Below are 26662 nucleotides of genomic sequence, written 5' to 3' on the forward strand. Positions count from 1 at the left end.
CATTATTATTTGAAATATGTACAGGTTTTTTTTTTTTTTTTTTTGCGTTGAAATGGCCAGGTGCGTTTCAGCTTTCTGAAGCCGTGGTGTTCACCTGTCCGTGTTCTGGTTCTGTGTGTCCATTTGGATGTGCTCTTTGCCCACAAGGAGTGCAGTGTCATCTCTGGGGACATGGCGGCCTCATCTTTCTCTGGGGTGGATTTGGACTTGACACTTTGGACCCTCACCTCATCTCCCATTGCCGACCTGGGCATCTCCCAGAGTTCACTGTCCTGCCAGGGCCCCCTGTACCGTGGGAGTCTTTGTTAGAGGTGCAAATGGCCTGTTCCCGACCACAAAAGAAAATCAAGTGAGAAGCATCTTTGGGGTCAGTGCTCCCTTGAGGGAAGGCTGCAGTGCTGAGATGATCACTGGGTGCAGCTGTCGAGCTTGCTTTTTCACTGCACTTATTCCCTCTTGGCAGCTGTAGAGTCCTTTTCAGTTACTTGTGCTCAGCCACCGAAGCCGCCTCCAGCATCCCAGTAAGAGCGTTGACCGGCTTCCTGTGTGTCATCTCCTGAGGTGACAAGGATGGGTTAGTCGATGGGCGGCTCCCAGCAGCCCCTTTGGGGCATGTAGGTAGCTTTCTTCAGTGGTCTCCGGGCAGCCCTCCAGCTGGTGGCTGGCTCCCTGCCTCACCTTTTGCTGCCACACTGGCCTTTGGGTTATCCTCTGTCTCCAGCTCTCTTCCCAGACAGAGCACTCATCTTTAGGCTCCTTCCTTCTGTTGACTTCACAGGACGCTCCTCCATGCAGTCTGCCCTCCTATTTCAGGATCATCATGTAGATATGCCATTGGTTTCCCACTTGAAGTACTTGAAGCAAGCCTCTCCGCCTGTGCAGGGAAGTCTAAACACCTTCGTGTGCTCACAGACTCTCCACCTTCCTTCCCTCCTGCTGGTAGGGGTGGGTTGAGGCCAGATGTTGGGTGACAGGGTGGAAGGGTCCCCCGGCTTTGTCTCGCACATCGTATTCCTTGATTTGTTCCTCGTTGGGTTGGAAGAGGAGAACTTACTGGATGGGAAGGGCCGTGGACGCAGATGCTCAGAGGGCAGAGTGTGAAGTGGAAACGTGAACGTAAATGTCATGTGTTGTTTCCGCTGCCGCTGCCCTGGGGTGACTGTGGAGTGGGGCCCTGGAGCCTCTGACCACAGGTGACAGAGCCAGCCCTGCGGTAGCCCCGTGGGCCTGCGTCTGACTCAGTGCCTGCGCGGCTCAGAAAGCCGATAAGGCGAAAATACGCTGAAAAGATGCAGGAAGAGAGGTGGGCTTCCTGAACCCCTGTGGGTCTTTGGGGATTTGAAAACAGAATTCAGCCTTGCAGAAGATCGAATCAGCTAGAAAAATCTTTCAGGGAGTCTGGCTTCATGTTGAAAATGCCACAACCATTAAAATATGAAAAGGAGAAAGTCCTTAACAATGTGGAATTGGTAATTAGGCGCAACAAAGAAATTCCAGAAAGAAAATGATAAAGCGGGAGCCAGGCCCCCACCTCATACCACCTGAGCAGAGCAAAGCTGCCCGCCTTGATCCAATGGTTCCGCCACGGAAATCGTATGAGAACAGCAAAAAGGGGCCGGTCGTTTCACACAGTCCGCTTTCATGGGAAGGCCCTTAAATGCTTGATCACTTGAGACATGGAGTGTTATCTCACGGTACTTTTTGGAGCCAAAGGAGAAATAAAGCAGTTGAGCAAAGTATGTCTCCCAGATTGACCTCTGCTCCCTCCCTGCAGCCTCTTTTAAAAGCTTTGTATTTTATATTGGAGTATAGCCCGTTAACTGGAGAAGGCAATGGCACCCCACTCCAGTACTCTTGCCTGGAAAATCCCATGGACGGAGGAGCCTGGAAGGCTGCAGTCCATGGGGTCACTGAGGGTCGGACAGGACTGAGCGACCTCATTTTCACTTTTCATTTTCATGCATTGAAGGAAATGGCAACCCACTCCAGTGGACTGCCACGCTGTGCTCACTGCTCTCTTTGGGGGACATATCCTGGAAGCTGGAGGATGAGCCCAGCCTGGAAGAAGGCCTGGCAGAGGTGCCGCCGGGGCTGGGCACCGAGTGTGGATGGCTCTCACAGCTGGGTGCAGCTTGGCGGGCAGCAGGGAGGGACGTGCCGGGGGCCAGGCAGGAGCAGCCACAGGGGCAGGGGGCGAGCAGGATGCCCGGCGGGGCCGCGGGGACCCTCACGAGCCTCCCAGGCCCCTTGCTGGGCAGGCCTGCCCCGTCCACACTGGGCCTGCGGATGGGAGGGGGAGAGGCCCCTGCTCTGAGGCTGGTGTGCATGCCCACGGCTGTCCGTCCATCCCACGTCACCCCAACCCTGTAGGGTGGCCCCTGGCCAGCCCAGCGCTCACACGTTCTGATTCCACATCCGTCTGATCACATCTAATAACTGTTCGTGTGGTACCGCCAACATGCTTTCAAATCCTGAACCCTAGGACCGTGAAGAAACCTCTTAAGTTCAGAGGGGGTGACAACGGTGCCCAGGAGGCAGGGTCACGGCGAGGGGCGGGCTGTGGGTGGTGGCCGCTGCAGGACTCCACCTCTGTGACGAGCTGGGAGGAGACAGGAGGCAGGAGGGGGCTGGCCATCTGCCGCTGGCCCACAGGGGCCTGCAGGACGTGGCCCGTGCGGCGTGATCATCTGACTTGTCGAGAGATTCAGAAACTCAACTGAATATCCAAAATGTTCCTGTATTTGAAACAGTGACTTGAGATTTTTTATGAGGAGGCAGGCCAGATGTGTCTGTGAGCTGGGCGAGGCCGGCCAGCCCTCTGCTCGGACTCCCGGGCTGGTCTCTTGGCTGGCATGCGACCTCCTTGGTGGATCCACTCGGGCTCTGGGTTTCATTACTGACCGGAAGTCTCTCATCTGAACAGCTCTTCCAGCTGAGCTTTTCTTAACTCATCTCCTCTCCACCTCTCTCTGCATCGACACAAATTACTGGACAGTGAAATGGGAAAGAAACTGAAGCTAAAATTTATTTTAATTGGGGAACTTCTGCCATTATCCCTTCCAACCACCATTATCATCTTCATCATCTTCCTTTTACAGTTTCATGCCGTGCAAACCTCATAGTGCCAGATGGGAGGAAATGAAGCATCATGATGAAACGGGAAAATAAATAAAAATGCGAATGAATCAGACGATGCCCAAGGAGAGCCCGGACTCAGAGGAGCTCCGGGCCTGTGTTCAGGCAAGCCGGGGAGCCGTGCCCAGCTGTGCCGTGGCGCATGGCCGGTGGGGACATGGCAGGATCGCACTCCAGCCAGGCCCCCCATGCCCAGGGCAGGGGACGCAGTTCCCTTGTCGCCCAGGAGGCCACACTGCCCAGAGGGAGTGTGGGCACCTTGGCAAGGCCACAACTTGGCAAGGCTGCCCTAGCCTCACAGTTCCAAGGAGCCTCTCCCTCCAGGCCGTGGGGTGCTTCAGGCACTCGCTCCCAAGCCACATCCCCGGAGGCCGCCTCCCAGCAGAGGAGTCAGGCTGAAGGAGCTGCGGACAGGGCCGAGGCTGTGGCTGCCCCCACGCATATGCTGCAGGGTGTTCACGGCAAATGAAGGGGCCCTGGGGAGGTGCTTCCAATCCCCGTCCTCACCAGAAGATGACAGACACGGGCCTCCCATCACTGGCTTTCTGGCAGGCCCAGCCACTCGGCAGGGGAACAGCTGATGAGAACATCCATCTGGGCCTCGCCCCAGGGGCAGTGCAGCAGGGTGCAGAGGCCAGCACAGTGCCCGGCGTGGGGTGGGGTGGGGTGGGGTGTGCTATCAGTGTGCCCCTCAGCCCTTCTTAGGGCTGCCAGCTGAGACAGGGCACGCCTGGGACCCCCATGATGGGACCCCAGGGATAGAGACCTGGCGGGTGAAGATCATCAGGCTGGTAGTCCCAGCTGTGGCCGACCAGGACTACCTCACTGACAGTCACGGGGCAGAGCAGCCAGGCAGACGGCAGACGTGGGCAGAATGCGGCGCTGCAGTGCCAGGCTCAACTCTGGCCACCTGGGCTCAGGGCCCGGGTGTCTCTGCCCTACCTGGGCTCAGGGCATGGATTTGTCATACACTCAGCAAACAACACCAAAAGACTACAGAGAAATACCCATTTAAATCACTACTAGTTTCTTGTCATAAACTGTGGAAGCCAGAACCCGTGCCGAACAATACTTTTAAAGTACAGAGAGGGAAGAGCTGTCAGCTGAAGTTCTTATAGCCAGTGAAAACATCCTTCAGGATGAAGGCAAAATAAAAACATTTCCATGAAGGAAAACTAAATGCTTCAGCAAGTTCTTCAGGTTAAAGGCAGACAGAGCCAGGTGGAACTGGTTATTCAGGTAAAAGTGAGCACCACCAGAAATCCTAAACACTTGGGCAAACGTTATGTACTTTTTTCTCTTCTTTCTTTTAAATACATAGGAATTCTTTTTAAAAAATTTAAAAATATGTGGTTAATAATGTATATGAGTTTAATATGTTTGACAAGAATAACAGAAAGAATAGAGGTGGGGCAAATGAAGCCACGTGAGTTCATTTTATATGAAATGATATGATCTTTTAAGTAGATCATAAAAAATTAAAATTATATTTTAATCCCTTAGGTTACACTAAAAAATGTAAAGAAATGTAGGTAAAATGTCAACAGGTCAATTTAACTTACATAGGTGGTGTGTGCATATATATATAGAGAGAGCTCGCAAGAGAAAGATAATAGCCAGAGACTGTTACAAGAGACAAAAAAGCAAAATTCAAGTGTATTTGGTCTAGAAGGGACGCAGTTTATGTAGGTGGGTTCAAGTGAATGAACTGAAAAGCCTCCCCCTGCAAACAGTGCGCTTACATTAGCGTAGTGGAGTGGTTGTATTACTATCAGTCAGTCCAGTTCAGTCGCTCAGTCGCGTCCGACTCCTCGCGACCCCATGAATCGCAGCACGCCAGGCCTCCCTGTCCATCACCAGCTCCCGGAGTTCACTGAGACTCACGTCCATCAAGTCAGTGATGCCATCCAGCCATCTCATCCTCTGTCGTCCCCTTCTCCTCCTGCCCCCAATCCCTCCCAGCATCAGAGTCTTTTCCAATGAGCCAACTCTTCGCATGAGGTGGCCAAAGTACTGGAGTTTCAGCGTTAGCATCATTCCTTCCAAAGAAATCCCAGGGCTGATCTCCTTCAGAATGGACTGGTTGCATCTCCTTGCAGTCCAAGGGACTCTCAAGAGTCTTCTCTAACACCACAGTTCAAAAGCATCAATTCTTCCGCGCTCAGCTTTCTTCACAGTCCAACTCTCACATCCATACATGACCACAGGAAAACCCATAGCCTTGACTAGATGAACCTTTGTTGGCAAAGTTATGTCTCTGCTTTTGAATATGCTATCTAGGTTGGTCATAACTTTCCTTCCAAGGAGTAAGCGTCTTTTAATTTCATGGCTGCTGTCACCATCTGCAGTGATTTTGGAGCCCCCAAAAATAAAGTCTGACATTGTTTCCACTGTTTCCCCATCTATTTCCCATGAAGTGATGGGACCAGTGCCCTGATCTTCATTTTCTGAATGTTGAGTTTTAAGCCAACTTTTTCACTCTCCTCTTAAATACCCTTCAAGATGGAGTATTACCAAAGGTAAAGAAGGAAGTCCGTGAGGATGAAGCAGTCAGTCCATGAGCGGGCATTGCCATCGCAAGTGTGTGGGTGTGTAGTAACAGAGCTTCAAAGCACACAAAACAAAACCTACCTTCAACTGGAAGTGGTTACAGACAATTCCACAGTCATAACTGGGCATTTTAAGATCTTTCAGAAGTGATGAAAGTGTTAGACCAAAAAACAAAAAAAATTTAGTAAAGAAGTGAGTGGCACAGAGCTATCCACCACCTAACTGTATTTAGAGGACACTGCAGCAAACAGCTTCAGCATACACACCCTTTCCAAGTGTACGGCTGCGTTCACCAAGGTGAACTGTATGTTGGGCCACAGAAGCAAGTCATGGTATATTCGAAATAACTGAAATCACACAGAGAATCTGTGTGTATTAAACTCTAGTTAATGGTATATGTGTCAAGGTTTTTAGGGGAAAGTATACTGATGTTTGCAATTTACTTTAAAATGCATGAACAGAACATGAATTAATAGGTGGGTAAACAGATAAATATGTTAATGATATGCAATAAAACAAATATAGCTAACTATTAATAATAGAATCTAGGTGGTGGGTTTACCAGTTCTTATTGTAAAATTTTTTAACTTTGCTATATGTTTGAAAATGTTCATAGTAACAATGGGAAAAAAATTCCATTATTTTTTAAATGGAAGTCTCAGAATACTTAAGACAGTACTGTACATTGTAAATATCTTAGAGGGGGAATTGGCTATGTATTCAATAGTATTTCTCCAACTTATCCATCCCAGGAAACCCCCCACCCCATACCCTTTTAAGGAAGATCTCAAGGAAACAGAAATCCAAGATTCTATTGGTATAGCAGAATAGACCCAACCAAAATTTGTATCAGATAGCCCTGATCCGAGGTGGCTCAGTGGTGAAGACCTGGCCTGCCAATGCAGGAGACGTGAGTTCAGTCCCTGGGTCCGGAAGATCCCCCAGAGAAGGAAATGGGCACCCACTCCAGTATCCTTGCCTGGGGAATTCCATGGACAGAGGAGCCTGGCGGGCTATAGTCCCTGTAGTTGCAAAAGGGTCAGACATGACTTAGCGACTGAACAACAGCAACACCACAATAAGACCTTTATCCTCATCTCTTTGATTCCTCGCTGTGCAATTCCTGTATGTTTCTGTTTCAGCACCTGTAGAATGGGGCCGACAGGTGCATCTGCTTGAGGGATTACTTGGGGATTAAATGGGACCAGAGGTGTGGAGAACCTGCCTCAGTGTCGGGCATTTTGCAGGCAGTTGATGCTCACCGGTGGCGGTCTCCGCTCCGTCCTGACCCAGGAGTGGCGCCTGGAGCTCTGCCTCCGCCCTGCTTTGGTAGCTCTGTTGCAACAGATGGTCCAGGGCCGAGGAGGAGGAACCGTGAGCGCTGCTCAGTGCGTTCTGGGGTCCCGGCGGCCAGGCAGCTTCCGTGTCACCAGGAGTGGTTCCAGCACAAGGGAGAGGCGGGTGCGTGGGCTAGGCTTTGCTGTGGGAGAGCCCGTAGGATCTTGCATGGAAAAGGCAGGCCTGGCAGAGAAGGGTTTTCACACCCTGCATGAGCAAATGGACAGAAATGAGTTTGTGATTAGATTGCAGGCTCTCCAAGCCCCCCTTGGCACCTCACCAGCCAGCGTGTTGCGGGGAAGCATGGTGACGTCATTACTGGGACATTGGTACCGCGGGCCCCAGAGGAGACGAGCCGTGTGCACACTCAGGTCGCCCCAGATATTCTGACGCTTTGGACTGAATTAAAGGGGATGCCACCGTTTTCATAAAGCACCGTGTACTCAGGCCCGTCAGCACCCCAGTGGCATGTACCGGGTGGTGACATGGATCTGGCGCCATGAGAGGCACCGGGCAAAACCACGACGGGTGTTTCTCAGCCTGGGCCGGAGGCAGAGGCGCGAGAACAGCAGAGCAACCAGGGTAACACACCCCAAACCACTCTCGCTTTAAACTGCGTGTTGTCTTGTCCTTCTTGAAAAAGAGAATAAAGTGCTGATTATTCCCCTTAAAAGCCTTCCTCAAAGGACACAATGTTTCTCCAACGAAGTGGGTAGGTTCTGGGGCTCTGACTTCAGCAGTGACCACAGTGCTGAGTACTCGGTCACACACTTGAGGTCTGCTGAGAGAGCGGGTCTGAAATAGTCTCGTTACACCAAAAACAACAAAAAAAGCACAGGCCAACACAATATTGTAAAGCAAATATCCTCCAATAAAAAATTAGAAATATATTAAAAAATATTTATTAAACCATTATGTAGATTCCAAAAGAGAAAAAAACGTGTGTGAAGAGATGGACATGGAGTAACTTGATTGTAGCAATCATTCCACAGTGTATACATGTATCAAAACTTCCCACTGTACACTTTATATAGATACAGCTTTTACTTGTTTGTTCTGCCTCAGTAGTGTGTGTGTGTGCTGACTGGTGTCTGACTTCTTTGTGACCCCATGGACTGTAGCCCACCAGGCTCCTCTGTCCCTGAGATTCTCCAGGCAAGAATACTGGAGTGGGTTGCCATTTCCTCCTCCAGGGATCTTCCTCTGCTGCCTCCGTAAAGGTGGGGGGGAAAGAAGGACAGAGGGAAGAGCAAGCTGAGTCTTGTCAGTTCTTCCTCTGCTGCCTCCGTAAAGGTGGAGGGAAAAAAGGACAGAGAGAAGAGCAAGCTGAGTCTTGTCGGAGGCTGGTTTTACCACGCGGTGGCTGGCTGCAAGGTCACACTCCGAGTCTGCACCAAAGGGCTCTGACAGCACAGAAGAGGGGCACAGGCGACCATCTAAGGCCCCGAGCATTAATACCGACGCATCAGTCCTTTCAACGGCAATGCAGTTGGACAGAAACGAGCCCTGGTAGCTCTTCAGGCCGAGTGGCAAGAGAGACCCTGCGTCCCCGATGCGGCACCTATTAAGCCATCAGGGAGGGAGCTGGTCCCACCACTCAGAGGCCCCACTGCAAGAACGCCTTCATCAGGCTCGCCCCAAACTGTGCTTTAACAAAGCGCATTCTTTCCTAATTTCCTTCTCTCTGAGGAATGAGGAGCAGGAAGTGAGCCGTGTCTTCAGGCTCAGAATCAGGGACACACTGTGCTGTCTCTCTAGTCCACAGCGTCAGCTGGCACCGAATTCACGCTCGAAGGGCTCCTGCTCTTCGTTTCGCACCCCTAGGCCTAAAGCCCTGCTCTGTTACTCTCCAGATGTGTGACTAGTAAGTGTGCAGCCGTGTGCCCGGCACCGTGCCAGGGCTCTGCACCCAGCGACCCATCCCGTCTTCACCCAAGTCCCACGAGATCATTCTTTTCTTCTTGCTGCAGAAGCAGCAGCACCTCGGGGGTTGCAGTGACTTACCATGCCAAACGTAGGTGACAAAAGCATGGAAGGCTCGAGTCGAGTAAGCACAACCCGACCCCACGCGATGAGCTTCCACAGGCGCCCAGCAGCGGGCTTACGTGAGGACTCTCCCCTGGAACAGAGAACCAAGAGCATGCTAAGGAACCACAGCAGGGGCGGGGGGACAACATGCCAAGAAAATGGAACAAGAGGAAATAGAGTCGTGAACGTTCAGGGGTGCCTGCATCGAGGACAGGGCAGGCAAGGACACTGGACAGAGACTGAGGGCCGCTGGGACAGTGGACGTGCAGGGCGATGGCGACACGTAAGAGCCTCACCTCTGCTGTTAACTGAGCATTTCCCATGAACCAGGCCCCGTGCCAAGAGCGTCGGATATAAGAGCAGCGTTGTCAGCCCTCACAAGTACACTCTGTTGTTAACCATGCTTCGGATGCGAAGTAGAAGGCCTAGAGGGCCTGTTTCTTCCCTGTGGGTGGTCCCCCAGGTCACTTGGTCCCCCGCGTGTTCCCCCATCACCTCATTGAGCACCTGAAGTCGAGGGCAGGTCTGAGGTCTCCTGACTCCCCTCTCGCTCCTCCTGCTGCCTGGCACCAGGGAAGGCGCTGGAGAGGGCAGGTGAGGCCTGCTGTCTGTTGCAGGGCCAGGACAGATCGTGTGGGACCCCAGGGCCCCAGCGTCCCTGCACCAGAACCTGCAGGCTGGCCTGGCTCAGAGGTGCAGCCTCGGGGGCGGGAGCATGGGCCCCCCACCCCAGGAGGAGAGCACCTTGCCTTCAGGCTGGCACAGGCCGGGCGGGGCAAGGTGTGCCACGTCACTCTAGAATCATCTCATCTTCTAACCAGACCAGTGACGGTGTGGGGGGGCTTCAGAGCTAAGAGAGCTGGAGAAAGGGGGAGGGGGGATGCAGGGGCACTTCTGGAGGGCCCCTCTGAGGGCGAGGGGAGGTGGCAACATGAGCCCGCCTCCTTGGAGGTGCTGGTGCGCTCCAGACACAGGCTGTCCTGTAACATAGCTCAGTCAACAGGGTCCCCCCCCCCAGGAGCTAAAATAGCCCAGGCAATTAGTCCCGACAGCAACCAACACCTCTGTCTGCAGGAACCAGAGTTGCCATAGAAACAGCACAGCTCAGGAGGTGAGTGGACAGGGAAGGCTGGGCCCCTCCACCTGCGAGGCCCCCGGGGATGCGGGCCATCTGGGGGCTGGACTCGGGGGCAGGAGGGGACTAAGGCTGTCTGACGGATGCTTCCGCCAGACCCCTGTCCCAGGTGAACAGCACGCACCTAATGCTTTAGCCTCTAGATCAGCCTGTCCCTGTCGAACCGAGTGAGGGGATGGTGCGAGGCAGGAAAGGGACCCCTGGAGGCTGGCAGCTGGGGTCACGGCCTCCCCCACAGCGACCATGCGGACCCCGCCACGGTTCCTCAGGAGCAAACAGGTGTCATGTGCCCACAGGCCACGCCACCGGTGGCCTCTGCTCAGGGGGAGGATGAAGCCGGGCTGGCAGCCGCTCCTCAGGGCAGCTCAGTCCCGGGGAGGCAGCCCCCTCGGCTCGCTCACTCTCCAGGCCGGATGGAGCGGCCGGGGGCCAGGCCGGACGGGCCCTGCACACCTCTCTGCTCCTTGCGGGCTGAAGCGTCTGCAGACAGAGCCCGCCTGGCGCCCGGGGCCCCCGCCAGCTGTCTCAGCCCATTGTCTCTGGCTGTCCCTTCCAAAGGCCCTGTGGTCCAGTCAGAGGGACCTGCTTTTTCAACTGAACCTGTCGTTTCCCCCAATTTTCCAGCTCCACTGGGTTGGACGGACGCCCTTGTGGGGCTGGAGCGGGCCTGTGGTGGCCACAGCTCCCCTCAGGCCAGGGTGGGGGTCAGTGAAGGAGCTGCAGGCGGGCAGGGACCCAGTGCAGGGAGAGCAGAGCAGGTGTGAAGAAGGCGACCAGGGCGGGGTGCCTGAGGCAGGGGGCAGAGGTGCCGTCACGGGCCCCCACACCTCCCAGGTTCCAGAAGCCTCCTCACGACACCCTTTTCCTGACCGTAAACCTCATACTTTTTTTTTTGGCCACAACGCTGGACATGTGGGATCTTCGTTCCCTGACCGGGGATCGAACCCGTGCCCCCTGGAGTGGATGGACAGCCACTGGACAGCCTGGGTAGCCCCCTACCTCATGCTTTTTGAGCCAGTGTGAGTGTGTCTTTGCAGCGTGCCTGTAGTCCTGCTGCTGAATGTTTCCATCTGTGTTAACCACAGTGCCTTATCTCCATGTTCCCCCCATCGTCTCCACGTGGTGAAAGCCGGCCAGTGCAGGAGTCCGTGCTCAGGTGCCTCCACGGGGCTCTCTCCCGGAGCCCAGGGTCCCTGCCTACACCCGTGTCCAGGACTCTCTCTGCTGCTGTGTGTCTTGTCTTGTCTCCTAGACACAGGCTTTGCAGGGACAGGGCCAACTCCTGATGAGTGTCTGACACCCGATAGCACCCAGCACCTCACAGTTTTCAGTTCAGTCCGTTGGAAGGAAAGGGACGTGTACCCCTTCTTGGAAAGGGTTGCTCCCACCAGAGACACACGGGTTCTGAGGAGCCCACGCCTGCAAAGAGGGCCAGTTCACACGGCCACAGACGCGGTTCTGAATGGGAGCCACCACTCGGCACATGGACCCACCTTCAGGGAAGGGAGGGACTTGAGGGGGACCATTGTCACCCCCTGAGGACGCACCCACTCCCCTCTGCAAGGACATACTGCCCTAGGAGCATGTGCCTGACGGAAAAGACGAGCAGACTCCAGACAACCCGCTGGCCAGCGCCCTGAGGGGCCAGATGCCCGTCTGAGAGGTGGAGGAGCATGCTCCCGTGGAGGCACCTTCTGGGTGGGCGACCAGGGGTTGGGGGCCTTGAGAGGAGAAAGACAGCCCATGGCTGGGGATCAGGAAAGGCTTAGGGGAGCGGCGGCCTTGGCACTGGACCCTGAAGCTCAGCGCTCGGCCGCTGTGGGAGAGGGCACGGGCATCCCAGGGAGATCAGCTGGCTATCTCTCAACAGTTATGCTTGGAACAAACTGCCCTGAATGTCAGGGAATCAGAGCTGGGCCTGCCAGGCACGCTCACACCCCACGGTGGCGCAGAGGTTGGCCGAGGCCCCTGGGCGCTGCCCTCAGGCCTTTACTGCTGCGGGGGTCAGGGTGGCCAGCCTCACCTGTGCTCGCGGCTGGGAAAGAGGACCGGCCAGCCAGGCTGTGGTCCTGGAAGCCCCTGTCCCGGCCTGGGGGTGTCACTGTGCACAGGCCTCGTGGCCGGGACTGTTGGTGTGCAAGGTCCCCTGTGAAGGCCCAGGGCTCCCACGCCCTCACACGTCCAGGGCCCTGGCTCTGGGGTCGCCTCAGACCCAGGCTGTGTGCTCAGCCGTTCCCAGCCTTTTCTTTATTTCTGAATCATATCACCGCTGTTCGGTGCTCCTGTGACGCTTGACAGATTCTCTGTGAATAAAGGGAAAAAATTGCAGCATAAATCATCCGGAGAGTAGCATTTTCTAATTTGGATGGGAGGCAAAACAACTCCGGGTGGTTTTTTCCTCCTTCGTTTTCAGCAGGGTTTCTCTGTCGGGCCCTCGTCGTCTGCTGTGGAGCTGTAAGTCACAGTCCTGTTTCCAGGGGGAGGCAGGTTTGATTCCTCATCCTCGCGTTCGTGTTTCCCCTCCTCCCCCACTTCCTGGGACTTGTCATCCTTAATGACTCCGTGACAAGAGGCGACGGTCGGAGCCTCAGTCTTACCAGCGTGGGTGGACAAGTGACAGAGATCACAGCGCCTTCGGTGGGTGGCCTGGCCCGAGGCCGTTGGAGGCGGTTCTGGTTTCGCCACCAACGGGACCGTCCCGAGTCCACTGCCCCACCGGGACGAGCAGGCTCGGGCCGGGCTCTGTGCAGCCTCGTGGAAGCTGGGGCTCAGACGCGTTTAGTCTGTGCAGAGAGGAGGGTGCGCTTGTTCCCTTCCGGCTGTGCCGGGCTGAAGGCGGGGTCAGGGGGCCCCGCCGCCTGAGCCGCGGGTGTGAGCCAGACCGTCGGAGGGGCGGCCGACCTTCTTTCCGGGGCTCCAGGTGGGAACAGTGTTTGGGAGCTGCAGTTGTGACTGTTAGCCCAGCCATTCCCCGCTGGTGCCCCTCACTCTCCTGCTCTGTGAAGTGGGGTGTGTTGGAGGCAACGCTGTCCCGGTGTGACTGGCGGCCGGTACCTGGCAGTTATGACTGAAATCCTCGCCTTCAGGTCAGAAGGCCGAGCCCTTGAAGTCGCAGTGGCCTCCCGTCACCCCATGCTTGAAATTGTAGACGTGGAGTTGGAGTCGCCTCCTGGCTTTTGCCCTCACCCCCCTGGGGGGTGCATGGTGAGGGGCAGGACTGCGGGCTCGCTTGCTGCGAGGGACAGTGGAGCCATGGAGGGAGCATGGGCTGATCCCGCCAGAGCCTCGGTTTCCGCATCTTTGAAAGGGGCGCGTTAGCGAGGCAGTGGGGGTGCTGCTGTGTCCGCGATGGCTTTATCTCACGTAACCCTGTGTGGCCCCCCCCGCTCCTCCTTCCTGTGCAGGCCCCCCGAGGAGGTCGGGGTCTCCCAGGGACAGCCAGTTTCTGTGGTGGGTTGGAAAGGAAGCCAAGTTCCCTCCTCCGTGGGGCCTAACGCCGGAGGGCCTCTCCCTGGACCTGATGGGTCTAGAGGGGCTGAAATTGTCTTTGAATGTTCATCTCGGCACTGTTACCTTTTTGTCCTTTTGACATCTTGACTGGAAGGAGGGAGGTTATAAATAGCTCTCATCTGTTGCCTTAAAGGCCTGGGCTGCGTTTGCCACTTGAATGCAAAGCGGGAGCCGTTTCCGAAGCCTTGGTCTAGCCACTAGCTGCCTGTTCCCCACTGTGTCCCCTGCCAGCATCCATCCAGCCTGCTGTGGCCGAGGCTGCTGGGGAGCACTTTGGGAGCGCTCCTAGCCGAGTCCTGCACTCGTGAACGCTGATTCTGGGGCGGCTCCTGCCCTGGCCCATCCTGGGGGTCAGAGCGGAAGGCAAACTCGGGTCTGGGCAGCAGGCTCTGTGCAGCCAGCCCTCCGTAAGTACGACCTTCCCCCTGCATCCACGACATCCAGGTGGTCCCAGAGATAAGGGAAGCGAAGGTGTACCCCTTACCTGCCACCCACACCCTAAGTGTTTGTCTTTGTTGCCCGTGCGTCCTGGAGAGGTGTGTGTAGACACACGGGGCCCGTTCATGGCAGTGTTCATGCCCACGGCCAAGTCGAGGACTGTCCCAGGGCTGGGGAAAGCCTCACCCACCAGGAGGTGGTGGTTACCCCGTTTTACAGGTGAGTGTGCTGAGGTTTAGGCCCTCGAGGAGGTCGGAGTGCGTGGTCTGGAGACGAGGCTGGGAAGGCAGCGAGGGGGTCCCAGAGCCTGGTCCCCAGCTCAGCCCGCTTGCAGACATGCCCTGCTGAACTGAGCAGCCTGGCTGGGGCTGTGGTTACAGCAATAGCCCCCTCCGCCTCCCATGCCCGGGTGCCAGGCTGTAGCTTTGTGTTCCTGGAGTTCGAGGCCACCTGTCGAAACCCAGTTGCAGAAGAGGAGCAGAATTATGCGGGGCTGCGGGGACCCACAAATCTGGAAGAGAAGCAGGCAGCCTGATGCTCTGTAAGGAGAGAGGCAGGGGCTGCTGGAGGCGTGGGGAGGGCCGAGCGGCCTTTCTTTGTTTTTCCCCCTCAGATGTGAGACCAGCACTGTGTCTGAGGCTGGCCGTGTTATCAAGTTACTTGGAGGCCCCTATCTCAGCTCACGTCCCTGGACGTCTGCGGTGCTCTGGGGGCTCTAGGTTTTAGGCTCAGGCACTATTGGCAGGTGGTTCCGGCAAGTGGATGGGCTTGGGCTTGGCATCACTGCTTCTGAGAGCGGGTCACCTTTTCCTGTTCTTTTGCGCGGCAGGTGTGACTTTGTTTTGGACACTGCAGACTCTGACTCTGTTCTTTATGGGCCTCTGGAGAGAGCTGATGGTTTGTTCTGGCAGGCAGCCTGTCCAGTGAGGCTCCCTGTGTAAACCCCGCCTCGCCTTCCTGGGCTGGGCGCCGAGATCTCCGCTCCTCCAGCTCAGTCCCCCAAGCCTGTGCTCTGCTGGTCTGGGTCTGTCCAGTGTGACCTGCTAAACCGTTAACAGCTCACCCTGGGTGGTAGCGCTCGCCAACTTCGGGGGTGCAAATACCTCCCCGTGGCCAGATTCCAGGTCCCAGTGTGATCTCAGGGGACACGGGGGCAGCGCAGCCAGCAGTCCCCCTGGGCCCCTCGGGGTCAGGCCGAGATGCTCGTGTCTGTGCTCGGAGCCCCAGCCAGGCAGCCTGGCTTCCGCCCCGGTGGCCAGTGGTGTCCTGTGCGGCCTCGGCTCAGGGCTGAGCAGAACCTGAGACTCAGCTGTGGGCCCCGGGGGGTCACGTCCCAGTTCTGCTTTCGAAGCCTCTGCTCTGTTGAGCTAGGGGGTCCCATTCTCTGGCCCCTCCCCTCTGAGGTTGCCCCCCACTGATGCATACTCTGCCTCCCCCAGGGACCCCTTTTCCTGCACAGAAAGACGGTGTCCCCGTTGGAGTTGGGCCCACGGTGCTGCTGCCTGGAGGTCCATAGACTGGCCATGGCCACTCTGGGGAGGAGGCGGGCGGGGCGGCCCCCACCCCCACAGTGGCCCCCTGCCATGCCCTCCCTCCATGCGGCGTCCTGCTCCGCCCACAGCCCCCCGCTGTGCCCCCCCCCCCCCCCCCGCGGGGCCCTTGGGGGCTGCCCCTGTTGCCAGTCCAGACTTCTCCTCGCAGTCAGTGGGCCGGGCGGGCTGGCACGTGAGGGCCCAGGGGTCTGGGCGTGACTCCAGCCTTCGGTCTCACCCCCCTGGGCTCCTCATCCTCATCGCATCATTCAGGTTCTCAGAGGCAGTTTTGAGTAACTCATTCAGCAAACTCTTGTGGAACACCTAAGTTCTAGGTCTATGAGAGACGTGAGACAGCTTCCTCCCTCTGTGAATTCATGGTGGTGTGTGTGTGTGTAACAGGCATGTGAGCCAAGCAGGGTCATGAGTGTGCTTAACCGTCTGTTAGATGGCAGGCACAGGGGTCAGGGGTCGGGGTAGGGAGGGTGCACTTCTCGTGGGGAGGAGGGGGAGCAGGTCAGAGTGGGCGTCATGGAGCTGGGCCCTGGGCTCTGGGCTAAGGCGCGGCAGGCCCCGGGGCAGGGGCGTTGGTGAACCAGCGGCGGTGTGTGGGCCTGGACCGTGGGGCCCTGCACACCCTCCTGAGGAGCTCGCATGCTCTGTGCCCCCCTGGTGCCCTCTGCTCCCTGTGGCCCGATCAGCACCAGGGGGTGCTGTCCCTGGTGGGGTGTGTCTCCAGGAAGCCCTCCTGCCTGGAGAGCATCCTGGCTGCTCAGCATGAGGTCCGAGACCTTTTTAAACATCAGCGACTCACCCTGATGTTGCCCTCCGTGTCCTCATTTTTACAGCAAGAAAAGGCTGCAAAAGGCCAGACCATTTCCTGGGATGGCCCCGACATGGGCAGAGGTGGGGCCGTTTCCTGGGATGGCTCCGACATGGGCAGAGGTGAGACGCGAGCCCGGTTCTCTGTGTCTCCGAGGCCCGAGGGCCCTGTCGGCCCCCTGCACTGACTCGGGGGTGAGAGGCTGGCCACCCTGCGGTGCCCTTCCCAAGCTGGACACATGCGCGGAAATCTGAACTCCTTCCTTTCCTGTTTGCTTTCCTCATCGCGTCTAGGAAGTAGGGCATTTAGATCAGGATCGATGAAACGTGTCATTAGGTGTGAAAACACCTTTTTGCTAATGGCATCTGGCTTAGTAATGATTGAGGCGTTTTGTTAAGAAAATGGAGATGTTTCACTGCCTTAAAATCAATCAGCTCCTGGCCCCCTCGGGGAGGTGCTGCTTCAGCCACACGAAAGGCTTTTGGGGTGACTCCCAGTTGGGCCTGCATTTTCTTCCAGGAAGGCGAGGACCGGCAGGCTGTGTCTGTCCCCGAGCACTGTCAGGTGGGGAGGTCTCTTTTCCAGGGTGGCTGCGGGGAGCACAGCGGCCCCAGGGGAGGCATGCTGAGGGTGAGCTTAGCCGGGGGAGGCTGGGGTGCGGAGAGCGGTGTTCAGTGTGGGCACAGACGGGGAACAGCAAGATCGTTGTGGTGCTGGCGGTAGGAGGCGGGTGGGGCCCCACGAGAGCAAGCCACAGAGACAGGTGGGGTCCCCAGTGCCCAGACAGGCCACAGAGAAATCCACGCCAAGGCCTTTCCGTGGTGTCGGGGCGGCGGGAGCGCTGTCTTGCTGTCGGCTTTGGCGCAGTCACGTGAAGAGGTTAATCAGAAGAGCTGGTTGTTGACATAATGAGGGCTCATGTGGGTGTCTCTGGAGTGAAGGCCCGGGCCCCCACTTTCTCCCTGCTTCAGCATCACCCCGATTTCACTAGGCTGAAGCTCACGGGCTGCCACCCTCGCCCCCTGACCATGGCATCCCTCACGAGCCCGGGGGCAGCTGGGGAGCCTCAGTTTCCCCACCGGAGCAGACAGGAGCGACAGTGCTGCGCTCAGGGGCTGCCTGGGGTCCAGTGGGAGTGAGGGCTCAGCTCAGCTCAGCACATCAGGTGGCCTGAGGGTAGTGCCCGGCCCAGGAGAGGGCCAGCGCGTGGTAGGGATTGCTGCCCAACACCCGGGCCTCAGAAAGAGTTCTGACCTTCCGCAGACGTACTCCAGTTTTTGCTTCGTCAAGGAGTCTCCCCTGATGATATCTCAGTGTTTGTACACGCATTGTGTGTGTGTACTACCTGTTGGTGCTGTTTGCACATACATGATAACTGGGCAGTCTCCAACTTGTAAATCCCTCTGGGAATCCCATGCCCTAGACATTCTGCTGTTCTGATGGCAAGTGTGGTTTGCATTTGGGCCACCGCACTAGCCTCCGTTCAGGTCTCTTGCCTGTCTTCAGCACCGCCCCCCTCCCTACCCCTCCCCTGGCTGCTGCCTTCCTTCTGGTAAACCTCCTTGGGCCCTTTGTCTAAAGCAATCTCTGGAAGCTCTAGGAAACCACTAGGCAGGACATCAAGGGTGTGTTCGAATCCACTTTTCTTAGACTTCGTCAGCGCTCACCACCCCCACTTCCAGTTCTGTTCTCTGGATAAGCTGCAGCCCTTCAGAACCACGGCCACTGACGTACAACCAAGATCCGAGTCCTGCACATGGGGTGTGGGGCGCTGAGGGGAGGCCGGGGTAGAGATCCGGGCCCTGCACGTGGGGTGCGGGAGGCTGAGGGGAGGCCGGGGTAGAGATCCGGGCCCTGCACGTGGGGTGCGGGGGGCTGAGGGGAGGCCAGGGTAGAGTGACGTCATCAGGTTGCCAAAACTAGAGCCGGGGAGTGGGCAGGGCCGGTCCACACAGCCTGCTGCCCAGGCCTGGAGGGCAGGGGAAGGGGGTCACAGGCCCGGGGTGTGGAGAGACAGGGAGTGAGAAATGCTGGAGGGGAGCAGCTGGGAGCTGGCCTGCATCTGGTTTGGGGTACCCAGCGGAAGGAATCGTGTAATAATATCGATGCGAGAACTAGGATTTCTGAAAGGCTTTCTTATGAAGAATACGCTGTCCAGATTAATCCACAAATCACCTCTTATAGCCCAGTCATGTGCTCATACAGGTGACAAACCGGAGGGTTACAGCATTCAGGACGCTCCCCGGGGGCTACCCCGTGTGCTGGCTGGAGAGCAGAGCCCGGCAGAGGAGGCTCACAGCCATCGGGACCCCACCGTGGGGACTGGTTGGCGTCTGCCGGGCACCCGTGAGCCTTTCCTGGACGGGGTGTGCGGGGAGGAGGCTGGGCTCCACGGGCACAGGGCTGCGTCCCCCTGCCTCCCAGAGTGCCTGCCCCTCCGTCCTCTGCGGCCATACGCGCACCGCCGAGGGAGCCCCAGGTTCCTCTTCTGTAGGATTCGGACACTGACAGCGATAACGTTTATCAGCAGGCTGGTTGTGAGAATTAGAGAGAGGTGATTGTCGAGAACCCCGCAGAGAGCCTGCCCTCAGGAAGGTCTCAGTGGTCAGGGGACCCCACCAGGCGCGCGTGCACCCCGGATGCCCCGCCCCTGCCTGTGCCCCTCCCTTCCGTGTTCCCCAGCTTAGGGAAGGGCAGGCACACACCCTGTAGAAGGCAGGATATCTGCATCCCGACGCAGAAGGATTCCTGGTCCCCAGACACCAGTTGCACAGGGTCGTGAAGGTTCAGCTCCACTTAACAGGGGCATTTTTATCAAAGGGAACTTTTATTTCCCCGGAGGCTAATTGAAGACTGTTGGCCTTCAGCAAATGCAGTGAATTTCATTTACCTTTGAGACTGGTGGGGTACCAGGGTCCTCGCACCACGCTCTGATGGCTGTAGCTGTCTGATCCATCTGTAACCGTTCCACAGAAGCTATTTCAGGGCTCTTTACCTGCTGGTTCTTGTGCTTCTGATTAGCTTGATGAGGGAAACTGCCGTGGTCTGTCTTAAATCCAGATGTCAAAACACTTCCATGGATTTCTCCCGAGTTCTTTCTTCAGCAGCATGCCAGGGGAAAGTCTGCCAGAGATGGGTTTGTTTCCCTCTTGCTCTTCGCGTCCCTAGAGCTGGGGCTGGGCCTGCGAGCTCCGCACCGCTGTTGGCCAAGTGGGTTTCGACCACCCCCCGCCTCTACCGCAGCCTGCACTCCTTGTCCGACCCGCGTGAGACCCCGGGGAAGCCTGCCTTCTCCCTTTGGGCTCTTGGACCGAGGCCCTGGGCTTTCGCTTCCAGGCAGCATCCCTGCCAGGTGTCACCTGGGCGGGAGGTGCAGCGCCTCCCCTGCGGATGCTCTGCGCACACAGGGGGCCCCCGGCCGCCAGCCCCACCGCTCTGCCTCAGTTTCCCCATCCACTCTGTGAAGGCAGTGAGGCCACTGGAAGGGTGGCGTGTGTGCCAAGAGCAGGCTCTCAGTAAACTTCTCCCTCTGGGGCTTCCTTCTCCTCTGTCTCCTCTGGTGTTTAAAAAAATGTCCCTTTCTTCTTAAAACACACTTCTGACCTCGCTTTCCGCATGGGTCCACCTGCCCAGCAGAGCAGGGGATGTCCCCCGTGAGTCTCCGTGGGCTGGCTCTGCTTACCCCTCCAGCCGCATCCCTGGAGCAGCCAGCCCGGTGTCGCCCCTGGGGCAGCCAGCCCGGTGTCCAGGGTGCGGAGTTGGGAGGGTTCACGCTCTACCACGTCACGCGCTGTGCCACGTGTGACAGTCTGAGGATCCTGGAGGCTCCCTCCTCACCTCCGCCTGACTCCCAGCCTGAGCAGCCTCAGGGACGTGGGCAGCGCCGGGCGCCCCCTCTCTAGGCCACACTGCACCGAGGTCCTCGGGTCCTAACCCTTGGCACACTCACCGCAGCCCTCCCAGCCTGTCTTCCCCTGGTCTACTTTCCCCCAGGATCCTGCAGCTCCCAGGGAGGGGCCCTGCTTCAGGTTCACCCGCCTCCCTGCATGCTGAGCAGGGCGTGGGGCCCACAACGTGCTGGCCACTCTCTGAGCACCATCGTCCCGGCGTGGCTGGTCCCACATCTGCCCTGGGTCTGACCCGGGCAGCACCCCGCTGAACCCCAAGGCTGCCCTCAGCATGTTCTGTCCTTGCACCCCGGGCGGAGCCGTGGGGTAAGGCAACGAGGGGGCAATGGCGAGCATCCCGTCAGCGCGGGTCCCTTGGGCACAGACGCTGACCCGCAGCGGCCGTGCAGGACCCCGACGTGGTCGGGATGACGGGGCTGCCGACCAGGACCCTGCCAGTGCCCTCGCCCTTAGGTTCAGGCACGTCCTCTGCACAGGTGATGGGAGAGAAGCGGGCACCCGACGGGGACGCTGCTGCTTCAGCGGTCCCTCCCTGGCCAGCACGTCACTCTGGAGGACTCAGAGGAGCCCGAGAGGGTGTCATGCGCCTGCTTTTCACTTAAGGCTGTGTGGTGGCCATGGACCGGCTGAGCCCACAGAGGCTGCCGCCCTAATCCAGCTCCCCGGGGTTTTCCCAGCCCACATGGGCTGGGCACGGGCTGTGGGGAGAAGCCGGGACTTGCAAGCAGCTCGTTTCCTGTTCCAGTTGGCAGCGGGCAGGCACAAACCCTGAGGGTGCTCTGTGGCCGGGTCCTCACTGGGGTTAACGCGTGTCCCCTCCCAGGAAGCCCCAGGCCCCTCTCATGGCTTCCCAGGGTGGGGGCTCCCAGTGGGTGACCCGTCACAGGCTCCCCTGGTGCAGAAGGCAGAGGTGGGCAGAAACCAGGCCTTTCAGACTTCTGGGAAAGCGTCTGATTGGTCTTTTGATCTCAGTATAGACCTCCCCAGAGTTGTCAGAGAGGAGCATTGGAGGAAACCCCAGGCTCACCCTTAGAGACCCAGAGGTCCAGGGGACTGCTGACATGGTTCCTGGCGCTCACCAGAGAGGGGGCCTTGCCTGGGGTGAGCTCGCACCGAGCCAGGGGCACAGTGGGCTCTGTGAGTAGGGCATTGCAGGGAGCGGAGAGAGGGGGTACGGGAAGCCGGGCCAGCGCTGGGGGACCTCCGGGAGTGGGGGGCCGTGAAGGATGCGGGCTGAGGACGCAGTGGCTTGCTTGCACATTGGTCTTGGGGGAACGTTCTCTGTGATCACAGGAGAGTGAAAAGAATAAATGAAATACCAACGCCTAGCATTTATCTTACCTTTTAGTTTTTGTAAAATGTCTTTATAAACGCTTTCCTGTTTGGACCTCAATCCATTCTAGCAACATTTTTTTAACCACCCCCCAAAGTAATTGCTATAATTTTGAGCATTAATGATATGCCAAGTGGTCCAGGTTCCCCACAATCCTGACTGACCCCAGCCTCACGTGCTCATTTCACACGTGAAGAAGCGGAGGCCTGGAGACACCAGCCTAACCTGCCTCTGGCTGCCAAGCTCCCAGGTGACCAAGGTGGGCTTAGAATCCAGCTCTGGGTGGCTGCAGAGCCTTAGCTCCTCCGTCCACACAGTCTTCCGTCCTGGAGGAGACGCTTCAGTCAGTGACCCGCCCTGGGCCCCACGTCTCGTCAAGAGCAGAGTTAAGCTTGAATTCCCTGCCTGCTGGGGAGTTCATCCCTCCCCTTCCTGCTGCATGGCAGGGATCCGGCAGGCCAGCCAGCCCTGCTTAGATGGAAGGCTCCTCCTGGAGAAGGCCCAGCAGAGAGAAATCAATTAAAGGCGACCCCAGGAGGCAGGGATCCAGGCCTCACTCTGCTTCCCACGGGTTGTGGGGGGCAGCTGGCAGCTCGATGGCATTAAGAGTAAATCTCATTTTATTAAGCACTGTCTTCTGAGCGGAGGACACTACTTACAGGCCCCCAAGTAGTCGTTCATCTGCAGAAATGCAAGGAAAGGGGGTTGTGCTTCCACCGAAACGTTGGCTGAGATGGAAGGAGATGCTGCTGACACATGAGAGCTGGTGTCTCTGGACGTGAGACGTGTCACTTCGTTTGTGGTCCTCTAATACAGCATAAACACGTATCAGTTTTACGCAGGAGGCGTCGGGTTCACGGAAGGACTTGGAGGCTGCGTGTCTGGCTGTGGTGGAAGTAGCCGTGGGCTAGAGGGGGCTCAGCAGAGTCTGGCTGCCCTCAGGGAGGAGGTGGACAGGGCACTGGGGATATCAGGGCATGGTGACAGAGGGAGGTGCCCCAGCCAGCCTGGAAGGTGGATGGGAGGCAGAGAAACTGGGTCTTGGGGGTGCCTTGGAGTCAGGGTTCCCTGGAGGAAGTTGTGAGAACTGGCCAGGGCAGCCTTTGAGCCTTTTGAGGGCCCTGGGAGAGCAGGTCCTCGTGGGTAAGAGGTCTGTTCTCCCTCAGCTCACCCCTCTGGAAGGTGGGCGCTGGGCCCTAGGGTCCCTGCGTGGATGGCCAGGGAGCACGTGCACAGGGGGAGTGTGATGGGTGCCACGCGGGCCTCTGGTCCTGTCCTCCTGCAGAACTGGCCGGCCCCTTGCCTGCGATCACACCATGTGGTCACTCTTCGGAGAAGCTGTCTCCGTAGCAAGAGGCCATGGCTGCCTGGCAGCCCCTCCAGCCCCCACCCTGGCCTTGGCTGAACTCACAGAAAGCCCATCAAGAGGTGGGTGGGCCCTTAACCACCTCCAGCTCACAGGTGAGGAACTGGAGACCCAGACAAACGGAGCACCCTGAGACAGAGTGAAGGGGGCTGGGACCTGTCAGACGCTGGCGTCGGCTCAGCCTTCCCCCTACGAGTGGACCCCAGCCTGGGTGGGGGCAGCGAGAGGGGGGGCCCTGGCCCCCCCCGGGCGCCTGCCGTGTCTGAGCTTCCCCGACCCCGCCCAGTGCCTAGCACTTAGCTACATCTGCCAGGTGTGTGCCTGGAGCTTGCAGGGCAGGGACGCCTCTGCAGATCCCCACCTCCATGCTCACCTGCTGCGGGCCCCCCAGCCCGGGTTAGGAGTCCTCTGCTCTGTCTGCTCTCCCTGTGGCCTTGGGCAGGTGGTGGGTATGAGGATGGAGGGAGACGGTGGTGGTGAGGCAGGTGCCGGGTGCCCGTGGGTGCTGCCAGTCTCACGTTTGGTGTGATCCCCGATGGCGCTTTGATTCTTATAATACAGTGTATCTTCTCTTCAATTAAAAATGATAACAAGGAAGCTTTCTTTGAAACCATAACTGATCTACGAGGCTTAATGAGAAAATGATCGTCTTGGGTGTGAGCCAGGAGTCAGTGTTGATGCCATTTTCCTGTCTGCCCCAAGTTCTTCTCATTGAGGATGAATGACTCCGGAAGACCGGCCTCCTCCCTTCCACTTGGCTAGTACTTCATTATAAACCAGAGACTAGGCTGGTGTTCTGCATAGTCAAACAGATTCCCGAAGGATGCACTACATAAATTTAGAATACCGTCTTATAACTATCAATTATCTCCCAATGAAAGTTCAATTTAATTATACATGGATAGTCCTTCTAAATCCGACTCCTTGATTTGTATTTAAATGTCATCATTATGACTTCCCTGGCGAGGTTATCAGCTGTTCAAAGGCTGAATCATATGATATGGTATTTAAAAAAAAAAACAAAAAAAACCACCACTTTTTTTATAGACTCTTCAGAAATCACAGCACCTTTTTTTAGTGCCAGCTCTTAACTATTATTGTCACATTTGGCCATAAAATTAAACATGAAAATTGGCATTCCATAGTAGTATTAGTTTTATTTCCCTCCGACTCGGCAAAGATGAACAGACTCAAATAGCGGTGGGGACTGTCTGGAGCGGAGGCTGCAGAATGTGCTGGGATGCTAGGTCAGTATCAGAACCGCATTCAGGTCTGAAGCTCTTGCATGAGTGGCTCGGGTCACTTCTTAACTGCCTGGCCCCTCAGCCTCCCCGCCTCCACGTATGGGACGCTCTGTGTGCCCGGGCCTGGCTTCCAGCCCCTTCCTGGAGGACATGAAGGACGGTGGTGAGGCTCAGGGCCGTGCCCAACATCCAGGTCGACAGAGATGTAGAGTAGTCTTCGGGTCCCAGAGTTGCCATCCTGGCTCCAGGATTCTAGGCTAGGTGCCCCCTAGGTGAGTCACTCAACTTCTAGTACCTCGATTCCATCATCCGTGCAGAAGAAGGGTGCTGCCTTTGAGACATTCGCTGCATGGTGTGCCCTGGGGCTGCTGGAGGGAGAGTGATGTTGTAAATTTGGGGAGTGGGGTGGCCTGTGGCTGGCGGGCTCTGCAGTCACCAGGTCTGTGTCTTCCACCAGCTCTGAAAACCAGAGGAGCAAAGATCATTTCCTTTTAGGTCCTTGGCCTGAGCAAGGGAGAGCCAGAGAAAGCAAAAATCAGGGCGGCCCCGTCTGAGCACAGGCTCCCAGAGGCGCTGCCAGCTCTGTGCCTTTGGGCAGGTGGCTTTCGCTCACAGAGCTTCATCGCATCTGTGAAAGGAAGCACATCACAGCATCCTTAGGCCGCCGTCATAGAAAGATGAATACGTATTGAAAACACCTAGCCCAGGCTGGGCACGTGGTAAGCGTTTGTTGCATTTCATTTTTTCCCCTCTCCTCTTTTGTGGGCACACCTGGCTGTGCATTTCTTAAGGGTGGTGGTGGGTGATGTAATGTGATGCTTAGGCTCAGTCCGAAATTGTTTGAAAGAGCCTCCCCCCACCCCACCCCTCCCGCCCCACTGGCCCAGGCAGTCACAAATATAATCCCAGTGGTCAGTGTGCATTCTGATCTATTCTGATCACAAGTCTTCTGAGAGCGGGCCTCTCTCTCCACTTTGCATTTGGCCAGAAGAGAGCCGGGTGTCGGGACGTGTCCACACCCACCTGCCAGGTAACAGTTACTGGTTCCTTTTGAGTTACCAGATGAGGAGACTGAGTTTGTCCCCTTTAGTGAAACTTAGGATGTATTCTGACCTTTGGTTTGAAGAGAGCACTAGTTTGCTTCAGGCCACCTTGGAAGTGAGGGAGTAGGAAGCAGTTCTGCTCAGTGGGCATTCGAGGCACTCCAGCTATACCCACAGGGGAGAAAGAGACGACTGGGCAACTCCTGAAGAAGTGTTCAGCCTCAGGAGTAGTTCAGACCTGCAGACTGAAACATCAGCGAAGCAGCAGCTTGCCTCTTACTGGCATAGATTTGAAACTGGATCATCATCAGTATCGGCCAGGGTGCAGAGAGGGCCGCCCCCACCCTGCCCCCGGCTCTGTTGAGGGCACGTGCTTGGGGAGAACCTCCTTGAGAAGGGACTTGTTCTCTGCCTCTGGGCCTAAAAGGCTTTCATACCCCCACATCAGTAATTCCACCTCTAGAGGTGTACTCTCACAGATAGCCGTAAATGCAGCGAGGAAATTTAAGCAGAAAGATGGTGGTTATGTCTTTTTTTTTCCACCAATATTTTTTTTTAAAGAATGCAAAATACCTGAAAAGTATGAAAAATAGGGGAGCTGGTAAAATTATGATACACCCGTGTGATAGAATCTTCTGCAGACTGATCTTCAACGGTGTGGAGTTGTTCATCTCATATTAACAGAATAAAGCGAGCCTTAAAATTGTGTGTACACGTATGTGTGTATGCATATATTTAACACTTTTATGACTTACACATACACTTATGTAATGGTTTGTTACATTAAAATAGGAACACTTAGGAAAAAAAGACTATAGAATCCATATATCAATCATAAGGGTATAAGATTCTGAGTGCTTTTCCTTTTGCATGCTGTTCTCTGTTTTCTAGCTTTTTGCAGTAAGCCTATCTACTTTTGTAATCAGAAAAGAATGGTAAAAAGGTAATTTTTTGAACGTGGTCCTTGCCCTGAAGCGCACTGTTTCTGTGCTTACACTGAAGTGCCCCTAACTCTGGCGGCCGACCCTTAATCGCTCTCGGCCAGAGGCTGCACATTGACCGGTATCCCAGTAATTCTTTCCAAGCGCTCAAGGCCTCTTCCTCAGGTTTACTTTGCTATTTATACGCCCTGAATACCAGCTCCTGCTTGTTAAAGACAGAAATCGCCAAAGGCCCATTAGTGCCTGCTGGAGTTCAGGGGAATATTTCGGCCACCGCACAGACTATGAATTAAAAGAAAATGCCTACTGTTATCTGTTGACTGGCAGTCATCTTGAGG

At 56.5% G+C, this 26662-nt stretch overlaps 1 protein-coding gene and 1 long non-coding RNA gene across 4 annotated transcripts in view; one reads left to right on the plus strand and one right to left on the minus strand.

Annotated features, from left to right (window-relative positions):
* TRAPPC9 (trafficking protein particle complex subunit 9) overlaps positions 1–26662 on the plus strand; it is a 388568-nt gene that overhangs the window by 256613 nt on the left and 105293 nt on the right. The gene's annotated exons all lie outside the window — the stretch shown is intronic.
* Positions 21922–23789, minus strand: LOC129626552 (uncharacterized). Its single transcript, XR_008702010.1, has 4 exons — positions 23470–23789; positions 22902–23033; positions 22390–22537; positions 21922–22056 (listed from the first exon to the last, which is right to left on the minus strand). It is a non-coding gene; the product is annotated as an uncharacterized LOC129626552 (long non-coding RNA).

The sequence above is a fragment of the Bubalus kerabau genome, chromosome 14 (assembly GCF_029407905.1).
Source record: "Bubalus kerabau isolate K-KA32 ecotype Philippines breed swamp buffalo chromosome 14, PCC_UOA_SB_1v2, whole genome shotgun sequence".
Lineage (NCBI taxonomy): Eukaryota > Metazoa > Chordata > Mammalia > Artiodactyla > Bovidae > Bubalus > Bubalus kerabau.